A 19,504-nucleotide genomic window follows, 5' to 3' on the forward strand; every position below is an offset into this window, starting at 1 on the left:
ATAAATACTGCAAGGTTTTCTTTTTTATATAATTTTTTAAAAGATTTTTATTTGTTTATTTGAGAGTTAGAGTTACAGACAGTGAGAGGGAGAGACAGAGAGAAAGGCCTTTCTTCTGTTGGTTCACTCTGCAAATGGCTGCAAGGGCCGGAGCTGCACTGATCCAAAGCCAGGAACCAGGAGCTTCTTCCGGGTCTCCCACGTGGGTGCAGGGACCCAAGGACTTGGGCCATCTTCTACTGCTTTCCCAGGCCACAGCAGAGAGCTGGATTGGAAGAAGAGCAGCCGGGACTAGAACCGGCACCCATGTGGGATGCCGGCGCAGCAGGTGGAGGATTAGCCTACTGCAACTAGGTGCCGGCCCCAATACTGCAAGGTTTTCATGCATCCTTCCTTGTAAAGAACAAATCCTTATCTGGCCAGAAGAGCAAAGCCTAGAGGTTACGACCAAAGACCAGGGGGCTGTGTGCACAGGGCCTCTGCACTGCCTCTGAAGTAGCTCTGAGGCTGGTGGGTAGAGACCAGGCTTGGGGGGGGGGGTGTTAATTGGGAGCATCCTGGTTTCTTGGGAAGTTGTGACAGGAAATGCAGGGGTACCTCTGAAACCGAGAGCTCCCTAAGAGACCAGTAATACCATTGCAAGATACTTGGCCACTTTTTGTAAGTTTGGGAATTTTGCAATCATTTTCAACCTTCGGTACATATAATAAATGTCTTCTTAGGAGGATGCTGTGTATAAATTAGAATGATGTTTAAGTGGGAGTTCATTCCTTAGCTTATTGGACAAAGCTCCTACGTGTGGTTTCAGAAAATACAAACTAAGAAGCCATGGCCCTTAGAACCTGGGTTTAGTGGGTGCCATGTGAGGGGGACAGTTGCTGCTCCAGAGTTAGGAATTTTTATGTGTTTTCTCCCCCTGGTGGTAGTAAAGCCCAACATCAAATCTGTTCAAGAAATTTCCTTTCTTTATCTCAGCTGGCTACTACTCAGAGATAAGCTATAACTCAGGACTCATTTCAGGCAACCAGGGCAGCACAGCAGTTCCCTTAACTCTCCCCATGCCACATAGCTGAATGCACACCCGGATCTACTTGGGAGGGGGAAAAGCTGATCCTCTTGCAGGCAAAAAAATATTCACAAATGCTAACACGTGGTCTTTTGAGAAAGGCAGGTGACCTGAGTGATCACGTAGGTACTTTGTATAGCTTTTCCAAGGATTTTTCAATAGTTCATGCAATATTTGTCTACTTCATCTGGAACGCTGGAACTGTCTTTCTTACCTACCTGTCTGCATTCCATACACCCTGGAGGCGTAACCCATTTCCTACTCTTGCACTGATTTTTCCACACCATGTTTCCTGATACATTCTTTCTCTGACCACCTGTGGTGCTTATCCAGTGCATTACTGTTCAGTCCCACGTCACACTGATATTCTACACACACATAACCCATTACCTAACAAAACTGGATTTTTTCCCCAGCATCTGTACACTGTTGGGCATATAGTAGATACTTTGATTGTCCTCACCAAAATACAGAGTGTAATTTTATTTATTTGAGGCAGAGATGCGGATCTATCCACTGATTCATTCCCCAATGGCCACAACAGCAAGGGCTGGGCCAGGCCAGGAGCCTGGAACTCAGTGTGGGTCTCCCATATGGGTGGCAGGGGGTCAAGTGCTTGAACTGTCTTCCACTGCTTTCCCAGGTGTAGTACCAGGGAGCTGGGTCAGAGGCGGAGCAGCCAGAATTTCAACCAGCACTCTGATATGGCATGCCAGCATCCCAGATGGCTGTTTAACCAGCTGTGGCACAATGCCAGCACCAAAATGGAGGGTTTTTTTAAAGCATCATTTTTTTTAAGTGTTTATTTATTTGAAAACAGAGTAATTGAAAGGGAGGGAAAAACAGAGAGATCTTCCATCTTCTATCTCCTCAAATGGTCACAATGGCCAAACTGAAGCCAGGAGCCAGGAGCTTCCTCTGGGTCTCCAATGTGGGTGCAGGAACCCACACTTGGGCCATCCTCTGTTGCTTTCCCAGAAGCATTATCAGGGAGCTGGATCTGAAAGTGTAACAGCCAGGACTTGAACCGGCTCCCATAATGGGATACCAGCATCACAGGCAGCCTTATCCACCCAACCACAATGCTGGCCCCAACTTCATACTTTTTAAAAAAAATTTTATTTATTTACTTCAGAGGTAGCATACAGACAGAGAGAGGGAGAGACAGAGAGAAAGGTTTTCCATCTGCTGGTTCATTCCCCAAATGGCTGCCATAGCTGGAGCTGGGCTGATCTGAAGCCAGGAGCCAGGAGCTTCCTTCGGGTTTCCCACGTGGGTGCAGGGGCCCAAGCACTTTCCCAGGTGCCTTAGCAGGAAGCTGGATCAGAAGAGGAGCAGCTGGGACTAGAACCAGTGCCTATATGGAATGCCAGTACTGCAGGCTTAGCCTACTATGCCACAGCGCTGGTCTCAACTTCATACTTTTTAATTTTTAAAAATTCTAATGTTTGGGATAATCTGATAAAAAAATTTCTAATTTTCTAAATTTCTTTCTTTCTTTCTTTCTTTCTTTTTTTTTTTTTTTTTTTTTTGACAGGCAGAGTGGATAGTGAAAGAGAGAGACAGAGAGAAAGATCTTCCTTTTGGCCGTTGGTTCACCCTCCAATGTGGCCGGCGCATCTCGCTGATCCGAAGCCAGGAGCCAGGTGCTTCTTCTGGTCTCCTATGCAGGTGCAGGGCCCAAGCACTTGGGCCATCCTCTACTGCACTCCCGGGCCATAGCAGAGAGCTAGACTGGAAGAGGGGTAACCGGGACAGAATCTGGCACCCCGACAGGGACTAGAACCCGGTGTGCCGGCACCGCAAGGCAGAGGATTAGCCTATTGAGCCGCGGCGCCAGCCCTAAATTTTCTAAATTTCTAAAAATAATCCTCTCATAACGTATATCACAGGCAAGTTATAAACAAATGCAAATTTCTTTCATCCCTTCCTAATTAACCCAGCTGCATAGCTTTCTGTGTACCTTTCTTCCTTTGTCCTTGCCCCCACCCCCTTCTGTACTATTTAACTGTTGGCTGCAAGAACCCAGGTTGTATTTTTTGCACATTTTTTTCATTTATGGTGTGCTTTAAAATCACTCTTATTGATAATTTCTCAAACAAGTTTGTCAAGTCTTTATTATGATTATGGTACCGGAGAATGGCAGGGTTCTTGTCTTCACACAAGAAAGAATTCAGGCATGAGACAGAGAGTAGTGGAAAGTAAAATAGCAAGGTTTATTAGGGCAGGGACATCCGTGAGGACGGATGGGCACCTCTCCAGACAGAACCTGAGAGAGAGTGTCCAGTCACTTGGACTGGGGGAGGAGCGAGATTACATGGTTGAGTGGAGAGATTACACCTGGGCAGGCAGGTGGGTGGCTCAGCAGAGAGGCAGAGGGCTGAGCGTGCAGTCCAGTTGAGGCTGGGAGTTTTTAAGGATATGGATCTTTGTCTTCACACATCTCCTCCTGAAACAAAGGACTTTATGGATGTAAATATTAAGGAGCTCCTATCTGAGTTTTCCCCTGAAGGTATCAGACAGGAGGAAGCCTAGCTGGCGCCATCCTGAGTATAGAGGAAGGGTGAACAAGACCCCCTGGGGAATCAGGATCCAGAGCAGGGTATTTGAAATGCAGATACTGGGCTGCATCTGGAAGATTGTGGAAGATTGTCAGGCAGGAGGGGTGGGGACCCCCACCTGGCAGGTTATCGGGTAGAAGGGGGCAGGACAGGGCAGGATTCGAATACTGGGCTGTCCCTGAAACGTTATTGGGATGACTTTGAGATGCACATGCATATGCTGGACATAGATGTCTTCTCTTTAGGCCTTTGTCACAGACACATAAGCTCATATCTGACTTCTTACCTAACAGAGTATAAGAAAAACTTCTCTGATTTCCAACTGGTATAAACCAATCAATAGGAAACAGAAAGTTTATGATTCGCTAGTCAGTTGTGAGATAATCCTAAACCCACATAGAAAACCGCCCCACAACACTTCCAGCCTCTCTGGCAATATAAGATAGTGATGGGCAAGAAAATCTTTTGTAGTTTATTTTTAACTTTGTTATTTTAAAAAAGATTTATTTATTTATTTGAAAGGCAGAGTTACAGAGAGAGAGAGAGGGAGAGAGAGAGGGAGGGTCTTCCATCTGCTGGTTCATTCCCCAAATGGCCACAAAGGGTGAGGCTGAGCCAATCCAAAGCCAGAAGCCAGGAGCTTCTTCTGGGTCTGCCACATGGGTATAGGCACACAAGGACTTGGGCCATCTTCCACTGCTTTCCCAGGCCATAGCAGAGAGCTGGATTGGAAGTGGAGCAGCCGGGACTTGAATTGGCACCCATATGGGATGCCAGCTCTGCAGGCAGCAGCTTTACCTGCTATGCCACAGCACCGGCCTCTTAACCAGGGTCTTAACCACTAAGCCAAATGCCTGCTCCAAGGCTGACTCTTCCAAATGATGATTTTGTTGTGTTTTGTTTTTTAAATTTTTAAGCTATTTATTCAGTGAGAGAAATGTGCAGGAAAGTGAGGGCTTTATTTAGGGAAGAAAGAGAGGTCTAGAGGCTAAGTTGGGTCCATACCAAGCAGAGAGCAGGAGTGAGGCGTGTGGAACAAGCGTATGTTTATGAGCAGCTGCAAAGCAAAGGCAGAGAGCAGGCCACAAGCCATGTGGAACAAGCGTGCAGGCCAGAAAGCAGAGAGTGGGCGGCTGAAAAGCCACACGACTATAGGGCAACAAGGGAAGGGCCCACCTTGTTCCATGCCTTTTATTTACTCCCAGAGTGGGAGTGGTTACACAGTCTGATTGGTAGGTGGGCATACAGGTGGGGTCATGGACAAGAGATCACACAGGAGGTGTGGTCTTCCAGCTAATCTATTTGATCCTATCTGCTTACCTATATCATTCCCCCCTCAGAGACTCCAGACCTTAATCTTACGGGATGCTGAACATCACACCTTCTATAGCTGCTTCCCGCTCATTAGGGGCATAGCACAGGCCCTGCCTGTCCTGGGTCTGGAAGTCTCCGCCTATCTCATCTAATGAATTTGCTTTATGAGCAGGAGAATTTTTGGTCACTACCAATGGCTGTGTGCCCTGCATGGTCAGTTATTCGTTTGTTAATTAGCATAAGCAAAATTGGAACAAAATCAATTGCAAGTGCCCCTTAAGATGGAAAGAACATATCTTACAGACTCCCCAGATAGTGGGTGGTGATAGGCTACCCTTTTGTAAGTTATAAACTCATTTAGCTTGAGCATAGAGAATTATAATAGATGAACCCATTAAGGAGTTTTTTGTCAATATCAGCTCCCGTAGATAATCAAAGAGGCAGGTACAGCATGTCTGCCTTAAGATGCAGCAGTCTTGATGTGAGGAAAGCAAAAGCTTTAATTATCTTTTTGTTTTTGAAGAGGTACTTAAGACCTTCAGTTGGCTCACAAGAATAATCAGGCCTGTCTTTTGAGTTCACCTGTGAAGACTTAGGAGGTAGAAGTTTAACCCTAATTGTACTGAGGTAGATGGCTCAGTAGCACCTGATAAGGTCCCTTCCATTTAAGCTGCAACTGATCTGAAGGGGATGTTTCTATGAATGGCTTGCTGAGGAATTCCTAATGTTGGAGCTTCTGTTAAAAGCTCTTTAATTCTTTGGAACAACTTTTGTAGCTCCCCTGTCCAGCACAGGGTGTCTGTGTCAGGGCCTTTTAAAGCTTCATACCAAATTTGGAATCCCAATCCTGGAATTCATATTTCATAGAATCCTGTCACTCCCAGAAATATCCTTAGCTGCTCTTTAGTCTGTTGTGACCGTATGTATAGAACAGCTTCCTTTCTGTTGACTGAAAGAGCAAGCTTTCCTGGGCTTAGAACACATCCCAGGTAGTCTACCTCTTGTTTACAAACCCGAGCTTTGTTTGGGAAATTCTGTATCTTCACTTTCCCAGATGATTGGTTACTATGAAAAAAAAAAAAAAAAAAGACTTATAAACTGTTTTCTCTATTTAGGCTATTGTAAAACCTTGAAAGCTTAAAAATTAAGCATCACACATTAAAAATACCTTTTCTGTCTCTTAAGAAAGATTTTTCTCAGATATTTTGCATATTTAGTATAGACTAATGTCTATAGAAATGAGTGCATTTCAACAGGCTTAAATCCATGCTCAGAATTTAAAAGATATAACTTAGATTTACATGACCTCATAATGGCCTTTTAGAGGTGCCCAAGGACCCTGGGCCTATGACAACTTTACGTATACTCTAAAAATATATTCTAAAGAGGCTCAGTGGTGACGACAACCACACTCCATATCAGAGTGCTTGGGATGGAGGTCCACTTCTTCTGATCCCGCTTCCTGCTAATGCACACCCTGGGAGGCAGCAGGTACTTTGGTCCCTGCCACCCACAAGGGAAACCTGAATGGAGTTCCTGGTTCCTGGCTTCAGTCTGGCCTAGCCCCAGCTTTTAGGAAGTGAATCTTCAGATAGAAGATTCTCTCTCTTTCAAATTAAAATTAAAAAAAAAAAAAACATAATAAAGTTTTTTTTAAAGATTTATCTATCCATTTGAAAGGTAGAGTTACAGAGAGGCAGAGGCAGAGACAGAGAGAGTGAGAGAGAGAGAGAGAGGTCTTCTATCCGATGGTTCACTCCCCAGATGGCAGCAACAGCCAGAGCCACACTGATATGAAGCCAGGAGCCAGGAGCTCCTTCCAGGTCTCCCACACGGGTGCAGAAGGACTTGGGCCATCCTCCGCTGCTTTCCCAGGCCACAGCAGAGAGCTGGATCAGAAAAAGAGCAGCCAGGACTTGAACCAACGCCCACATGGGTTGCTGGCATTGTAGATGGTGGCTTTATCTGCTACGTCACAGTGCCGGCCCCAGATAAACTTTTAAAATAATGCAGATCCCTTTCTCCCACCCCATGTTCTGATTTACTGCTTCTTAGGAAGAGTCCCTGGGACTCTATCTTTTTTTCCTCCCCAGTATGACGAAAGACACAAATCTTCATAGTTTTTGACAGGCTCTCATGATGACTACCATTTCAGAGAAGCATGTTTTGGGGAGTCGTCCTCTAGTGCTACACAGAGTTCCCTTTTACCTGGAAGTATTTTTTCCATACAGTGTACATTCCTAGATGGGGGTGGATTTTCATCTTTTCTCTTCATTGCTCTTATTACTTAGTTTTGAATCTGGTTCATCGTCAGCTCTTAATTTTTGTGACTGCCTGAATCAAGTATTTATTTTAGATTCAGCAGGCCTTAATAAAACGTATTTCAAGTATATAATTTTAGCTATATGTAGTATATTTGATATAAAGATACTCTAAGTTTTCTTTATATCAAAGCTGAAAATATTAAGGTAAATTTCTGTGTCCTTTGCTTAGATATTGAAATCAGAGATGACCGAAGAATAAATTAGCCTTAATAAGAAATTTCCCTTTATATGATTTCAAAAAAGCAGGACTTTTAAAGTTTCCTTGTTAGAGGCTTTGGGAATTATGGAAAAACTATAATAAATCATATTTACCATAAGTACTTTGTAGAAATGTTCCAGTTATCCACATTTGTCCCCTTTTGTCTTTAAGTAGGTGACAAATCAACAATGACCCTTCTCATGGACTAATGAAATACATTAATGGGTCATTTTATTCTGTTTTCCATATGTTTAATTAATTAATGACTAATACATTCCATGACAAATATTTAGAACATCATAATATTTGTAGTAAAGTCATGTGACAATTTTGGGCTGGTAAACTTAAGTAGAGATAAACTATGGCCATTGTTGTAATATTAAGATCCCTAGAGTTTGGGTTGATCAACCATTTTCTCTTTTATAAATGGAGTTGTTCTCCCCCACAAAATGGATATAGCTTTTTATTTATCTTCCAAAATAATATGTACAGAACCTAAAAAAAAAACCATTGATTTTTTTAAATTATAAAATTTCTTATATTCATAAATATTTGGTTTCTCTATTTAAAAAAAAGAGTTTGGGTTAATATACTACCCAAGAGTCAACATCCAGTCCAGAATAGCCTTGGTTGACAGCCACCAAGCACAGAGCTGAGGTCGTGGCTTCCAGAACAAGATAAGAACATTTCTCTCTCTCTGTTGCTATTCCTGAGCCTTCTTTTCTCTGCTATCTCTGCTTCTCCCTGCCTAGCAATGTGGAAGTGCCAGGGCTTAGTCCTTTGTCCTTTTTTCTATTATTTTCTCCCTCAGTAATCACATTTAGTCTTAAGTGCTTTGTTTTTTTTAAAAAGAGATTTATTTTATTTATTTGAAAGGCATAGAGAGAGACACAGGCAGAGAGAGAAAGAGAGGAGAGAGAGAGAATCTTCCATCCACTGGTTCACTCCCCAGATGACTGCCACAACCAGGGCTGGGCCAGGCTAAAGCCAGGAGCCAGGAAGGAGCTTCCACCAGGTCTCCCATGTGGGAGAAAGGACCCAACGACTTGGGCCATCTTCCACGGCTTTCCCAGGTGTATTACCAGGGAGCTGAATTGGAAGTGGAGGAGCCTCAAACTGGCACCCATATGGGATGTTGGCGTTGAAGGCGGCAGCTTAAATTGCTAAGCCACAACACCAGCTGTCAGTGTCATGGTTTTAAAAACTATTTGAGGACTCCCCAGATTATATTTCTACTCTAAACTTTTCTTTATTTTCAACCTCATTTATCCTGCTGCCTACTCTACATTTCTACTTGGATGTCCTGTGGGCATCCCAAACTTAACATGTCTAAAACTGAACTCCTGATCTTCCTACTCAAGATCTGATCAGCATTTTCTGGAGCTCAATTAATGGCAAAATCAACTTGAGCAGCTTAGGCCCTAAGTTTTGGAGTCATCCCTGACTGCAAATCTTTCAGCTGTGTTTTCAAATTATGCCAGAACCTGACTATGTCTCACTCCTTCCATTCCTAGTATCCTGACCTGAATCCCTATTGTCTCTATCTGGATTACTGCACCAGCTTCCTAACTGGTCTCCTTGTTTTGTTCTTTGCCTTCACCTTTTTCAGTCTTCAAAGTAACAACATCAGTCTTTGAAGTGGAAATCATATATGGCACTCCTTGATTCAAACTTGGCAATGGTTTCCTACCACTCCACCCTTTCACCGATCTCTTCCAACCACGCTAGCTTCCTCGCAGGTCATTAACATGTCAGGCACATTCCTGCCCAAGTCTCTGTAGAGCTGCTTTACCTGAAATGCTCTTCTCTAAACACATAGTTAGCTTTCTTATTTTCTTCAAATCTTGATAATATCGCCTTTTCAATGAGGGCTTCCTTAGTCATCCTATTTAAATACGGCAACAGTAACCCCCAGCTTTCACTGCTACCTGGTAGCACTCTGGGTCTTCCTTATAATAGTCTTTTTCTCTTTTCCAAATTTGATATCCCTACCTTTTTTTTTTTTTTTTTTTTTTTTTTTTTTTTTTTTTTGGACAGGCAGAGTGGACAGTGAGAGAGAGACAGAGAGAAAGGTCTTTCTTTGCTGTTGGTTCACCCTCCAATGGCCACTGCGGCCGGTCGGCGCACAGCGCTGATCCGAAGGCAGGAGCCAGGTACTTATCCTGGTCTCCCATGGGGTGCAGGGCCCCAGGACTTGGGCCATCCTCCACTGCCTTCCCGGGCCATAGCAGAGAGCTGGCCTGGAAGAGGGGCAACCAGGACAGAATCTGGCGTCCCGACCGGGACTAGAACCCGGTGTGCCGGCGCTGTAAGGCGGAGGATTAGCCTATTGAGCCACGGCGCCGCCCCCCCCCCTTTTTTTTTTAAGATTTATTTATTTGAAAGGCAAAGTTACAGAGAAAGAGGAGAGAGAGAGAAAATATGAATCTTCCATCTGCTGGTTCACTCCTCAAATGGCTGCAAATGCCAGAGCAGGGAGGATCTGAAGCCAGGAGCCAGGAGCTTCTTTTGGGTCTTCCATGTGGGTCCTGGAGCCCAGGGAGTTGGGCCATCTTCCACTGTTTTCCCAGGTGCATCAGCAGGGAGCTGGACTGGAAGTAGAGCAGCCAGAGCTTGAAACAGCAACCATATGGGATGCCGGAGCTGCAGATGATGGCTTTACCTGTTGAGCCACAGCGCTGGCCCCCATATCTCTTTCAAATACCAAAACTGAACTTTTTAAGAATTGGGGGTGGGCATTGTGGCGCTGTAGGTTAAATTGCTGCTTGAGACACTGGCATCCCATATTGGAGTGCCTGTTGAAATCCCGGCTACTCCACTTCTGACCCTGCTCTCTGCTAATGTGCCTAGAAAAAGCAGTGGATGATAGCTCAAGATCGAGTCACTGACACCCATTTAGGAGACCTGGATCTTGGCTCCTGGATTCAGCCTGGCCCAGCCATAGCTGTTGCAGACATTTGCGGAGTGCACCAGCAAACAGATGATCTCTCTCTCTTTCTGGCTTTCAAATAAAATAAAATAAACAAACAAACAAACCATCTACTGCCTGTCCTGCTCCTCCCCCAGCTAATCCTCATACGGTCAAGATCCATTGACATAAACCTAACCTAGCACAGCATCCGGTAGGAACTCAATGAGTCTTTCGTGAATGAAGGTTGAAAAGCAGTTTCCTCTTTGCTACCAGCTTCTTTTATTTGCACTGCAAAACAGTCTCAGGTTCCATTTATTTCTTTTTTATTACTCCTAAAAGAGGTCTATTCAAGTCTAATTATGCTTAAAAATAGGGAAATCATATCTTCTTTGTGTCTCCACATAATACATTGTTATGAATTACCTCCTCACAAATATTTAATAGGAGGATTCATTGGTATAAATTTATATGACTTTACCTGCTGGTCATAGAACTTACACCAATGAGTCTTCTGCTCATTATGCTTAATGAAACCTGTGTACCAGAATACGTTAGTCCATTTCTCATTGTTATAATGAAATACTTGAGGCTGGGTAATTTTATAAGAAAAGGTTTATTTTGGTTCATGGTTCTGGAGCCCCAAGGCAGCACACATTATCACATGGCAAGAGAAAGGAAGTGTGTGTCTCTTCCGGTCTCTCAAAAAGCCAACAGTATCCAGCCATGGAAGCTTCACCCTGATTTTCTTAGCTTATTCTGATTACTTCCCAAAGGCCTCATCTCTCTCTCTCTCTCTCTCTCTCTCTCTCTCTCTCTCTTTTTTTTTTAAGATTTTATTTATTTATTTGAAGGTCACAGTCACACACAGAGAGGAGAGGCAGAGAGAAAGAGAAGGCTTCCATCTGCTGGTTCACTCCCCAGATGGCTGCAATGGCCAGAGCTGTGCCAATCCGAAGCCAGGAACCAGGAACCAGGAGTCATGAGCTTCTTTTGGGTCTCCCATGTGGGTGCAGGGACCCAAGGACTTGAGCCATCTTCTACTGTTTTCCCAGGCCATAGCAGAGAGCTGGATCAGAAGTGGAGGAGCTGAGTCTTGAATTGGTTCCCATATGGGATGCGCGCACTTTAGGCGGCGGCCTTACCCGCTATGTCACAGCACTGGCTCCATGGCCTCATCTCTAAACACCAGTCGGGTCTGGCATTGTGGCATAGTGGGTAAAGCCACCACCTGTGATACTAGCATCCCATATAGGCCCGGTTCAAGTCTCAGCTGCCCCACCTCCCATCCAACTCCCTGCTAATGGCCTGGGAAAGCAGCGGAGGGTGGCCCAAGTGCTTGGGCCCCTCCACTCATATGGGAAACCCAGAAGAAGCTCCGAACTTCGGCCTGACCCAGCCTCAGCCATTTAAGGAGTGAAGCAGCAGATGGAAAATCTCTCTCTGTCTCTGTAACCTTGTCTTTCAAATAAAATAAACAAATATTTTTAAAAAATCATAGTTGGGGCCGGCGCCGCAGCTCACTAGGCTAATCCTCCGCCTTGCGGCGCCGGCACACCAGGTTCTAGTCCCGGTCGGGGCACCGATCCTGTCCTGGTTGCCCCTCTTCCAGGCCAGCTCTCTGCTGTGGCCAGGGAGTGCAGTGGAGGATGGCCCAAGTGCTTGGGCCCTGCACCCGCATGGGAGACCAGGAGAAGCACCTGGCTCCTGCCATTGGATCAGCGTGGTGTGCCAGCCGCAGCACGTCGGCTGCGGCGGCCATTGGAGGGTGAACCAACGGCAAAGGAAGACCTTTCTCTCTGTCTCTCTCTCTCTCACTATCCACTCTGCCTGTCAAAAAAAAAAAAATCATAGTTGGATTATGTCTCTACCCTCTTAATGCCTCACAGTGGGGATTACATTTCAACACAGGAATCCTTGGGGGACATACTGACACCATATTCAAACCATAGTATACAGTTAGTTTTCCAATTTTTTGTTTGGTCTCACTTCTACTCCAAATATGAGGGTACTTCTTCAAAAGTTTTATAAAGAATGTGTATTATGAAAAAACTATGCATGGATTTCAAATTTTTTGTACAAAAATAAACTAATCTTTTAATTTAAAAAAAATTTTATTTATTTGAAATACAGAGTTACAGAGAAAGGGAGAGACAGAAAGAAACCTTCCATCTGATGGTTCACTCCCAAATGGCTGAGGCTGGGCCAGGCCAAAGCCAGAAGCTTGGAACTCCATCTGGGTCTCATGTGGTGCAGGGGCCCAAGTACTTAGGCCATCTTGTGCTGCTTTTCCAGGTGCATTAGCAAGGCACTGAATCAGAAGTGGAACAGCCGGGACTCAATTCACTACCCATATGGGATGCCAGTGTTGCAGGTGGCGGCTTAACCCAAGGTACAACACTGGCCCCTAATTTTCTAATGTTTGTTTATGTTTATCCACTTGAAAGGCAGAGAGAGGGAGAGAGAGAAAATTTTTTTTTAAGATTTATTTATTTTATTTGCAAGTCAGAGTTATAAAGAGAAAGGAGAGGCAGAGAGAAAGAGAGAGAGAGGTCTTCCATTCGATGGTTCACTCCCCAATTGGCCACAACAGCTGGAGCTGCTCCAATCCAAAGCCAGGAGCCAGGAGCTTCTTTCGGGTGTCCCATGTGGGTGCAGGGGCCCAAGGACTTGGGCTATCTTCTACTGCTTTCCCAGGCCATAGCAGAGAGCTGGATAGGAAGAGGAGCAGCCGGGACTAGAACCGGCGCCCATATGGGATGCTGGCACTTCAAGGCCAGGGCATTAACCCGCTGCACAACAGCACCAGCCCCAAGAGAGAAAATATTAATCTTTCATCCATTGGTTCACTCCTCAAATGGCCATAGCAGCCAGGGCTGAGCCAGGCTGAAGCCAGAAACCCAGAACTCCATTAGGTCTCCCATGTGGGTGGCGGGGCCCCAAGCACTTGAATCATCACCCGCTGACCCCCAGATGCCTCAGAAGGAAGCTGATTCAGGAGGGAGCTGCTGTGCCGCGGACTCGCTCCCTGACACAAGATCCAGGCATCCCATTCAGTGGCCTGATTTCTGTGCCACAACTCCCATCCTGCTATGAACTTTCTGAAGCACAGGACGTCTTCCTTGTAGCGCTGTGTTAAACTTGAGAATTAAAAGAAGAGGAAGTGGAGGAATTCTCAGCTGACAGAAGAACATGCTCAGTGAGAGTGTGCATGCATGCTTAAAGTGTTGTGTTCAACAGTTACAACTTCTGTGTGGCTACAGAGTAGGGTCCCCAGTGCAGGGATGGAGAGCTGATGGGAGGATGGGTAAGAAATATAAGATGGGCCACATGATGGTGGTCTTTGGTAATCAAAGAAGCCAAATTCTGATGAAAGCGTGCAGATTAGATTGGGAGGTCAGTCTACAAAGAGATCAGTGAAGAAAAAAGACACAGATGAGGAGGACTCAAGTCTAAACCAGTACTGTTAGTCTCTACTGAAAGAAAATGAGGGGGCCGGTGCTGTGGCACAGCAGGTAAAGCAATGTCAGCATCCAATATGGGCACTGGTTTGAGACCTGGCTGCTCTACTTCCAATCCAGCTCTCTGCTGTGGCCTGGGAAAGCAGCAGCAGATGGCCCAAGTCCTTGGGCCCCTGCACCCACGTGGGGGACCCAGAAGAAGTTCCTGGCTCCTGATCAGCACAGCTCTGACTGTAGCGGCCATCTGAGGAGTGAACCAGCTGATGGAAGACCTCTCTCTCTCTCCCTGCTTCTGCCTCTCTGTAACTCTGCCTTTCAAATAAATAATTTTTTTAAAAAAAGAAAATTAGAGGGCAAAACACTTCCATCCAGCTCCCTGCTAATGCACCTGGGAAAAGCAGTGGAAAATGGTCCAGGTGTTTTGGCCCCTGCACCCATGTGGGAGACCCGGATAAAGCTCCTGGCTTTGGCGGGGACCATCCTGGTCATTGCAGCCATCTGGGGCATGAATCAGTGGATGGATGGTCTGTCTTCCCCCTCTCTGTAACTCTGCTTTACAAATAAGTCAATGTCAAAAAAATTAGAAAGGTGCACCAGCATTGTGGCATAGCAGCTAAAACCACTGCCTATAATGTTGACATCCCATAAGAGCATAGGATCATGTCTTGGCTGCCCTACTTCCTATCCAGTGCCCTCCTAATGGCCTGGGAAAAGCAGCAGATGGCCCAACTGCATGGGCCCCTGCCACCTACATGGGAGACCTGGATAAAGCTCTTGGCTTCAGCCAGGCCCAGACCTGGTCATTGTAGCCATCTGGGCAGTGAACCAGAAGCTTGCTCTCCCTCTTTCTCTGTTACTCTTTCAAATAAATAATCCTAAAAAAAAAAAAAAAAAAAAAAAAAGGAATCTTCAAATAAGTCAACTTATTTGAGTCAACACATTGATGAATGTGCACAAATATTAAACTCAAGAACTTTTAAATGTGATAGTCATGGTCATTAACTCAGGGAGGTAGAGGCACAATACAAAGACTTCAGTTTTTAACTTTGAGAGGCAGAAAAGTGTTAGAGAGACAGAGAACACTCTTCATCTACTGGTTCACTTCTCAAATGCCTGAGAAAAGCCAGGAGCTTGGAACTCAATTCAGGTCTCCACATGGAAGGCAGGGACCCAATTACTTGAGCCATCACCTGCTGCCTCCCAGGTCTGTCGTTAGCAGGAAACTTGCATCAGTAGAGCAGGGACTTGAACCCACACACTCCAATGTGGGATGCGGGAATCCCAAGTGGATTCCTAACTGCTATACCACATGCTTTCCTTTAGCTTACTGTCCTCAAGGTTCATCCATGTGGTGGCATTTGACAGCATTTTATTCTTAAAGGCTGAAAAATAGATATAAAATATTTTCTTTATAACTCTGTCAGTGGGAATTTGGGCTGCTTGTACTTTTTGGCTATAGGTGTGCATATCTCTTTTTTTTTTTTAATTTTTATTTTTGACAGGCAGAGTGGACAGTGAGAGAGAGAGAGACAGAGAGAAAGGTCTTCCTTTTTGCCATTGGTTCACCCTCTAATGGCCGCCGCGGCTGGCGCGCTGCGGCTAGCGCACCGCGCTGATCCAAAGGCAGGAACCAGGTGCTTCTCCTGGTCTCCCATGTGGGTGCAGGGCCCAAGCACTTGGGCCATCCTCCACTGCACTCCCGGGCCACAGCAGAGAGCTGGCCTGGAAGAGGGGCAACCGGGACAGAATCTGGCGCCCCGACCGGGGCTAGAACCTGGTGTGCCGGCGCCGCTAGGCGGAGGATTAGCCTGTTGAGCCACGGCGCCGGCTGCATATCTCTTTTTGAGATCTGCATTCCTATCTTTGGAATATACATACCCCAAAGTGAGATTACTGGACCATAATTCTATGCTGCTTTAGGAACTTTCATAGTTTCCCACAGTAGCCATGACATTTTCCATTCCCACCAGCAATGCAGAAAAGTTCTTCCAGTTTCTCCCTGTCTTGGCCAATGCTTGTTCTTTTTCTTTTATCGTAGTGGCCATCCTAATGGGTGTGAGGTGGCATTTCATGGTTGTTTGGATTTACATTTCTTTAATGATTGGTGATGTTAAGTATCTTTTTGGATGCTTGTTGGCTATATATATATATATATATATATATATATATATATATATATATATTTGAAAATCAGACAAGAGGCAAAGAGAGAGAGGTCTTCCATCTGCTGGTTCACTCCCCAGGTGACCGCAATGGCTGGAGCTGCGCCGATCTGAAGCCAAGAGCCAGGAGCTTCCTCTGGGTCTTCCCATGTGGGTGCAGGGACCCAAGGACTTGGTCCATCTTGTACAGCTTTCTGAGGCCATATCAGAGAGCTGGATTGAAAGTGGAACAGTTGGGACGCGAACTGTTGCCCATATGGGATGCTGGCACTGCAGGCTGGGCAGCTTTACCCACTATGCCACAGCACCAGCCCCTCTGTATCTTCTTTTATTTAGGTCCTTTATTTTTATTGTTGCTGAGGTGTATTTCTTAATATATTTTAGATATTAACTCCTTATCAGGTTTATGGCATTTTCTCTTATTCTATAGGTTTTATTTTTTAAATACTGATTTATTCATTTGAAAGGCAGATTTACAGAGAGAGAGGGAGAGGGCGAGGGAGATGTTCCATCCACTGGCTAACTTCCCAAATGGGTGCAATGGCCAGGGCTGGGCCAGGCTAAAACTGAGAGCTGGGAACTCAATCCAGTCTCACACATGATGGCAAAAATTTAATTATCGGAGCCATAACTGCCCCCCAAGGTGTGCATTAGCAGGAAGCTGGAATCAGAGTTGGAATGAGCAGTACCTCCAGCTCCTTGACGTCATATACTAGAGCCTTCTAGAGTCCACTGGGCAGCATGTGCTTTGTTTTCTTGTTGCTCTCAGAATCAGTGCTGGGCACTGAGATCTGGCCCTTGAATTTCTCCATGGCCTCTCGTCAATACCTGTGGATTTCCACCAGTTACACTTAATCTGGACACACAGATCTGACTGGTGCTAGATGAACTTCGTGGCCCTCTTTTTGGTGATCCTGGGCTTCACAAGGGACCTGAGGGTAACCACGACGCCGAGTAGATGTTTGCCACCTCCCTAGGCAGCACTGGGGAAGACAATGCAGGCATCTTAACCTCTAAGCTTCACCCCTGCCTCGTATGGGATAAGCAGAGCAACACATATGAAATGGAAAAATGGAAGGAAAGAGAGGAGCAGGAAAAGTATCATTTGAAGAAATAATGGAGGAAAACTTCCTAAAGTTAGTGAAAAACAATAGTAACCTACATGTCTAGGAAAGTCAGTGAACTCCAAGTGGGATAAACAAAGGGATGCACAGATGGACGGATCAGGGTAAAGGCGCTCCAAGTCCAACACAAGCAGTTCTTAAAAGCAGCATGAGAGAATGACTTGTTCCTTACAAGTCCAGTAAGAGGAACCGTTGGATTTTCAGCAGAAAAATCAAGGCCAGAAGGCAGTGGGACACTGTATTCAAAGTACTCAAGTATCTTGCCAACTGAGAGTCCTATATCCAGAAAAGCCATCCTTGAAAAATGAAGGTGAAGTGGACTTTGTCACATAAACAAACAAAAAATACTAAGGAAAGTTCTTCAGGCTGAAAGTGACACCAGATGATAATTCAATTTCAAGAAGTACATAAGGCAATTATGTACTTTTGAAAGACAGTATGAGTACTTTTCCTTTTTTGTTAATGATTTTAAAAGCATTTGTGTAAGATAATATGTATATAATATATTCCTGGGCCTGCAACATACAGAAATGTAGGTGAAATTTGTTACAAACAACACAGAGGAGGTATTTGGGAACCACACTGTTGGGCTCAGAAAATAGCTACAAATGATAATGTAATAATTATATCAAGTACTGCTGGCTTTGTTACATAGATATAATATGTACAGCAATAATATCACAAACAGGGAAGGTGATGAGAGCTATATAAGGGTAACATTTCTGTGTATTACCAGAATTAAGTTCATATAAATCTGAAGCTGCTTCTATTAAGATGTGTATGGTAAACTCTAGGGCAGTTGCTAAAAAGAAGCAAACAAAAAACTTAAGTAAAGAAATAATGAAAGAAATGTAAATGGAATGCGGACCTAATTTGAACATTACACATTATATATAAGATTATCACACTGGATCCCATACATTTATATAATTTCAAAATCTTCTAGAGAAAAACTAATATATTAATAAAATAAAATCACACCATCTCAATAAATACAGAAAAAGCATCTGACAAAATCCAACACTCCTTTGTAACAAAAGCACTCCACGTTGGCCGGCACCGTGGCTCACTTGGTTAATCCTCCGCCTGTGGTGCTGGCATCCCATATGGGCGCCAGGTTCTAGTCCTGGTTGCTCCTCCAGTCCAGCTCTCTGCTGTGGCCCGAGAGGGCAGCGGAGGATGGCCCAAGTGCTTGGGAGCCTGCACCTGCATGGGAGACCAGGAGGAAGCACCTGGATCCTGGCTTCGGATCGGCGCAGCGTGCCAGCCGTGGCAGCCATTTGGGGAGTGAACCAATGGAAGGAAAACCTTTCTCTCTCACTGTCTGTAACTCTACCTGTCAAATAATAATAATAATAAAAAAAAAGCACTCCACAAACTAGCAGTAGAAGGAAGCTTCCTCAACCTTATAAAGGATGTTTACCAAAAACCCCTCCAACTATCATATTTAATGGTGAAAGACTGGGAGCTCTCCACCTAAGATCAGAAATGAGACAAGTCAATTCTCCCCACTTCTATTCAACATTTTTCTAAATGCTCTGCCCAGTAAGATTTGGCAAGAACATGAAATAAGACATCAAGATTGGAAGAGGTAAATGTATCTTTATTTGTACAAGAAACAATCTAATATATATAAAGTTCTACAGAATCCATTAAAAGCTATCAGAACTATTAAGAAAGTTCAAGTGGGTTTGCAGGGTACAAGATCACCACACAAAAATAAATGCAAAGTGTTTTTCCTTAAATGAGTTTTGATAGTTTCTGTTTACAAGATCTCTTTCATCTTAAATTTATTGGCGTAAATTATCCATAATTCCCTATCTTCTTAGTGTCTATAGGATCTATAGTTATGCATTCTCTCTCATTCCTGATATTGGTAAATTGTATTCTTTCTCTGGGTTATTCCAGCAAGAGGTTAATTTTATTGATCTCATGTAGTTTGATTTTGGGTTTATTTATTTCATTGTTTTCTATTTTACTGATTTCTGCTCCCATCACTATTATTCTTCTGCTTATTTTGGATTATTGTTTTCTTTTTCTAATTTCTTTTTTTTTATTTTCCTAAGATTTGAAAGGCAGAGTTACAGAGGGAAGGAGAGACACACAGAGAGAAATATTCCATCTAAGGGCTCACTCCCCAAATGGTCACAACAGCCAGGACTGGGCCAGACTGAAGCCAGGAGCCAGGAGCTTCTTTTGGATCTCCCACATTTGTGCAGTGGTCCAAAAGATTTGGGCCATCTTCCGCTGCTTTCCCAGGCACAATAGCAGGGAGCTGGATCAGAAGAGGAACAGCTGGGACTCAAACTAGGGCCCACAAACAATGCCGGTGTCACAGGCGGTGGCTTTACCCGTTACAAAGAAGGCTCCTCTTTTTCTAAAGTT

The sequence above is a fragment of the Lepus europaeus genome, chromosome 7 (assembly GCF_033115175.1).
Source record: "Lepus europaeus isolate LE1 chromosome 7, mLepTim1.pri, whole genome shotgun sequence".
NCBI classification, from domain to species: Eukaryota; Metazoa; Chordata; class Mammalia; order Lagomorpha; family Leporidae; genus Lepus; species Lepus europaeus.